Here is a 5,851-nt window from a genome sequence, read left to right on the forward strand (position 1 = left end):
ATCTGCAACATCCGGTCAAGCGAGCAATAATATATGTGCAACATGCGGTTACACTTTCAAAATAAAACTACTTGTTAATGTGAAGCGGTATGTAGGCTAGTTAACGACATAAAACGTCGCAAAAAACGAGTCACTGTTGAAACCAAGTGTTTACAACGTTGATGGGAGGATGAATAGGGACTATCCTGTGCACAAGAAGAGAAAATAACTCAATGAGAGTGACTTTCCGGGAACAGCAGTCTGTAGTCAGTTGTCAACCTAGGGGTTGGGCCCCTTCAAAGGTTCACAAGATAAACATGAGATGATTAATGAGGAAAGATGTGGAAGTTCTGCCACACAAATTTGTATTTTTGTTTTTACATTTCTTTAATCTTCACAATTTTTGGTGAAATATTAATAATTTTAATAATATAACAGTTGTTTCAGTGAAACCATCTGAGAAGTTTAGAGGGGAAATGTCTCTTTGGTAGAACTGCTAAACATCTGAAAAATCACAAGGGGCCCCAGGACACTGCTTTATTGTAAGAGGTCACAAGTATCAAGGTTGGGAGCCACCGGTTTCATCTTTGGCAATGGGTTGTGCGTTTAACAAGCTTATCATACATTTTTATGTGTAATATGTATAGTAACTGTGTAGCAAACGTGGTAAAGTAGCATAAAATACAAATGTTCAAGTAAAGTAGAAGAACAATATTTGAGTAAATACACCTTACTCAGTACAATTTATAGCTGTCTGTCAATGTTGATGTTGCCTCTTGATAATCTTACTTATACAGATATGAAAGAAAACACTGATTCAAGAAAAGCATGGCAAGAAAGAACGTACCCCTTATTGTTGTGTTCTCCCTGGCAACCAGTAATAATCAACAAGCCAAACATGTTTCATTGTGCACACATTTGTGCTCTTACAACAGTACATTTCCCAGGAGTTCCTAAACGAGAATGGGGGTAAATTCACAAGCTTCACTGACATGTTTCCATTCAGTAGATGGCAGCAGAAGGCAGGATACTGTGGAGCCTCTCATCAACAACAAATCAGCTGTTGAAGCATTGATCTAAATACGCTCTATTTATATACACAAACCCTAAAAAAGTAAAAGCAACAGTATATTATAAACATTACAGCCATATGTGAGTGAAGAACACCTTATTTGAAAACAATGGGCAGTAATCTGCTGCTATAAAAGCCTCCACTCTTCTCTGAAGCCTTTCAAACAAGATGTTGGAACTTGGCTGCAGGGATTTGCTCCTATTCAGCCATACGTCCAACACTGACGTCGGGTGATAATGTGGCTCACTGTCGACTAACCAGTTCACCCCAAAGGCATTGGATGGGGTTGAGGTCAGGACTTTGTGCAGGACCCAAGTTCACACTAAACTGTGAAAAAGTACACAAGTTCTTTATATACCTGACTTTTTTTTTTTGTCATGATAAAATAGGACAGGTTATTTCCCAAACTGTTGCCACAAAGTTTGAAGCACACTTTTGTCATTGTATGCTGTAGCATTAACACGCCCCTTCAATGGAACTAAGCTGCTCAAAACATGCAAAAAGGCCCCGAAAGTCTTACAGGGAGAAGCAATGCTACAGCATCCAAACTTGTGCTGCCAAACTAATAAAAATATACAGGCCAAACATCACAATAGTAGTCAACAATTCAGTGGGAATACAGTTTACATAATAGGATAATGTAATTTTACATTTATTCATAATCCTCTGCGCAGTATGTGGACCTAAGTAATGTTGGGGACAGCAACATCAAACAGAAGATTTACAGTGGTTCCTTAATTTTGTCTACTTCCTTTCAGATTGTATAACATAACAAAGCTTTTTAATGCCTAAAATAAAAATATACTATCACATTAAACAAATCAGTTACATAACAGTAACATTAGTACATATAAACGCTCAGATCATACTGACAATAACAGCATTCAGCAACAAGAGGTCAAAGAGCAAAACATTGTGACTTTCTGTTATTTTTCACGGTTCACAGAGCTTTTGTGATGCACACGGCCTGAATGTGTTGTTTCTGTGAGAGCAGGCGTGTGAGGGTCAGAGCACATCAGTGTTGAGTTCATGGAAGCATGTGGACTCCCAACAGCGAGGACGAGTGACAGGTGAGCTGCTGTCGCATTCTCTGGGGTTCACGTGAAAAAATCTCCCATTCCCCGGATTGTCTCGGCACTCGGACCTGGGAACCAAACCGCAGTTTGCACAAACCATTTACATCACAAAGAGGTTGAAGCTCTGCGGAAAACAGAGTTGCAGTTCCCTTTTCCTCCTCCCAGTGTGGAGTGAAACAGACGTCTGTGCTTGCTGAATGAGAACAACACTTAATTTAACACTTAGCCTTAGTTTATGTCAGACAGAGACTGTCACAGGCTCATGAGTGCAACTCCATTTATAAAGTGCATTTTATGCATCAAACAGTAAAAGCAGATTACTTTAAAACTCTGGAATAGTGGTAGAAGAAGTATCTTTAAAGCAGCAATACAGCAATGCAAAAATTCTCCATTTCAAGTCAAAATACTGCATTAATAATTTCTCTTAAGTAAAAGAACAGAAGTAATAGCAGGAAAATGTACTTTAAGTATGAAAATGAGAAGTACTCATTATGCGGAACGGCCCCTCTCAGTGTTATATTATGGATTATTATTACTTTAAATGAATATAAATATCTAAGAAGTACCTCAGAATTGTACTTAAGCACAATTCTTGAGTACATGTACTTAATTTTCACTTGTGGTGGGAGTTGAAATAAACAACTTGAAGCAAACACTTGTCTCTCTGTAGGTTTATTAAATCATCTGCTGATGGACATCCGAGTACATGAATGCTCGAATAAGTGAGGATGCCTCAGGGAGTGCGTTATTTATCCTGCTTCTGGGTCCGTGTTATCTCATCGCAGTTACACGTTGTCAATGAGCTCTGCGCAGTACAGTGTGATGAGATGACTTGTCCCTTTCCTCCACATGTTCAGCGCCACATCCTGATCTGGGTCACTCAGGGGTTACATAAATCATTAGAAATGGTCAATACATCAAACTGCCTTCAATGGCCGTTACACACTTCTGCACAGAAGTGAAATTCGTTTTATATTTTCATACAGATCCTCACATTTATAAACAAATTGTAATTTTGGATAATGGTATCAGTATCGTTAAGTTTGTTGAGTTTCCTGGGAACAGTATCTTTCCTGTACTTTAGTACAGTTTTGAGGTGTAGGCACATTTTTTTTTATTTTGGGTGACTTTCTAGTATAGGGTTTAAAGAAGTCCCCACGTAATCTCAGGATTTAGTTCTCTCATCTCTCTTTTTTTGGATTCCTAGACAACACAAACGTCTAAAATATACTCAAATCTAAATATTGGTGCTGTCAAGTATAAATCTCATATCTGCAAAGACTTTTCAAAATCTTTGAGAAGCAGCTTTGTGTCCGCTCGGTGACGCAATGTTAACCCTATCCTAAAAATGCATAAGATTTAAAACAACCTGTAGAGGTTGAAATGTAAAGAATAAAAAATCCCCAAATCAGAGATTGATAAAACTTTTGTTTTCATTTTTTAAATCTAATTATTTAAACCTCTAGTAGCGCTATGGAGCTCTTTATAAGTGGATCCCCGTTTGAACACACATGAATGGGCACATGCATGTGTGTGAAGTGCTAACCAGCCCAGACAATGGTTTCACACTACACCACTGACCTACAGGTGGCAGTAATGCCCCAACATAGGAATATAAAATGTTTAAAAAATAAAATAAAATAAGCCTTTGCAAGTCTTTTATGAGGAAGCAAACACATTCATCACTTTTTTTTGCCTCAAGGGTATGCATAGGGAGTTGTGGTGAGTGTCAACACAACCTTTGTTTGTTTACAAGAAAACTCCACATGGTACCATTCATACTAATAATTTTACTGAACTAAAATTTTAAATACTTACCAAACCCTCTTCATCCTGGCCGAGACACGCTGTAAGGCTGCAACAACCTCCAGAAGCAAGAAATGGTGGATGACTGGGTGCTACGATAGCAACCTCAAAAAGCTTATGCCACAGAAACTGAAACAAAAAAAATTAAATGCTGGACTTTAAATCGAAATGGAGCATTTTACCATTGATACTTCTATTTAACCTAAAGCGGCACTATTCAACAATTTCCCTCAGGATAAATAAAGTTCTATCTTATCTTATGTCCTCTTACAAATGTTGAATTAAATTATTAAGCAATAAAACAAACCTTTTTTCAGCTCAGTAGGCTATACTCAGGAGCTCAGCTGTTGTAGCCTTATTTTGTCGAGTAGTTACGCTATTAGCAAACTTTAGGTGGTTGTGATGGCAATTCGAGTTTTCAGATAAACAGCTTAGGCAAAGACTTGTCTTTCTGTGCATTTTATTCAAGTCTTCTGCAGCAGGAACTCACTGGGAGACACACGCATCAGAGTATCATCCAAGTGAGCTGAAGTGTCTCTGCACATGCAGCTTTTATCCTCATCTCAGGGTCAGCACTATCTTACCACTGGAACATGTTGCCTTTAAGAGGTCCTCTGGAGGACACGCAATCAAAATCTATCGGAAAGACAATCATGCCCTAGTACAGCCAGGTACATGTTGTAAAACAAGAAAAGACATGACCCGCTGGACACATCGTAAAGCATCACACACATTTGCCTCCCATTGACCCTGCACCCGATAAACCAGAGGCCCTCAGTGAGTAACATTAATTACATAACTGTGTTTGGAGATGGTACTCATGGAATTCCCGTTACAATGGATATTTCTGTGTAACTGACATTACTGAGTCAGTTCGTCAACTTTGTGACTCTCCTCTCCTCTAGCAACTAGTACTTTACATTTTAGCATTTATCATTATGCCATAATTGCCTCTTGCAGTTACAGTGCCTGCTGGAAACAGCTAATGAGAGTACAGTAGGTACATCTACACACAGTACAGCGAGGTGTGGCCTCATTTTCAATTTCTCCAAGTAGCAGAGCTGTTAGGCTGAGAAGAACTGAAAGAGGGAAATGATTCTTAAAATGCAGTGTGAATAGAAAGATGCTGTGTTGAGGAAATAAAGCAGAAGTTTGGTAGAGGAGATTTAGGGAAGAAGCCAAATAAAGGAAGAGAAAAGTGTCCAGAAGTCAGAAACAGCTTCTCCAACGGAAAAGCTTTTCTCAGACGGGTGTGAAGTGTGAGATGGCGAGGACAAGAAAGTATGAGCTCAGCTGTCCGTCTATTTATAAGACAGCTTGCACAGGATGAAGTAAGCACGCAGACATTGAAATAAATGCTAACATCAATATATTGGCAGCACTGGAAATTTAAAATGTGACCTGATGGTCCTTTTAGGGACGTGATTGTGTACCATGTCAATCCATCCAACAGATGAGATAAAAAGAAAAACATGCTGAAAGTCACCAAAGTCAGTGGGATTCAGCCACTGGGAACCACGACTGCCTGTAGAAAATGTCATGGAAATCCATCTACGAGATGTTTGTAAAAGTCGTGGACTGGCCGACTGACTGACATTCCTTGAGCAATGCTGCTTGCGTGGCTGAAATAACCCTCAGAAGACATTATGGAGGTAACTTTTACCTAACTGTGAGAGCATCTGCAATATTAAGTAAATAGGTGTGATATACAAAAGCGCTGGAAGTTCTGTTCTAAAATTTGCACCCATCATTTTTTTCTTTTACATTGAGGGGGGAATCGTTAGTAATAAACCACAGACCTAAAGGATGTGAAAAAAAACCCATAACGTTACAAAGACTATGTTGTTTTAAATATCATTAAACATCAGGGAAAAATGTTTCTAGTATGAATTTATAGGATCTTTGAATCACGGCATAA

At 38.7% G+C, this 5,851-nt stretch overlaps 1 long non-coding RNA gene across 3 annotated transcripts; it reads right to left on the bottom strand.

Annotated features, from left to right (window-relative positions):
• Positions 1 to 502: 502 nt before the first annotated feature.
• LOC123974371 lies at positions 503 to 4,460 on the bottom strand. Of its 3 annotated transcripts, none has more exons than XR_006825838.1 (3): positions 4,241 to 4,460; positions 3,946 to 4,062; positions 503 to 2,998 (listed from the first exon to the last, which is right to left on the bottom strand). It is a non-coding gene; the product is annotated as an uncharacterized LOC123974371 (long non-coding RNA). The 3 variants fall into 3 exon arrangements; XR_006825837.1 differs by having other exon boundaries at positions 503 to 3,006; XR_006825836.1 differs by having other exon boundaries at positions 503 to 2,195; positions 4,241 to 4,458.
• Positions 4,461 to 5,851: the final 1,391 nt, after the last annotated feature.

Source organism: Micropterus dolomieu, linkage group LG07 (genome assembly GCF_021292245.1).
Source record: "Micropterus dolomieu isolate WLL.071019.BEF.003 ecotype Adirondacks linkage group LG07, ASM2129224v1, whole genome shotgun sequence".
Lineage (NCBI taxonomy): Eukaryota > Metazoa > Chordata > Actinopteri > Centrarchiformes > Centrarchidae > Micropterus > Micropterus dolomieu.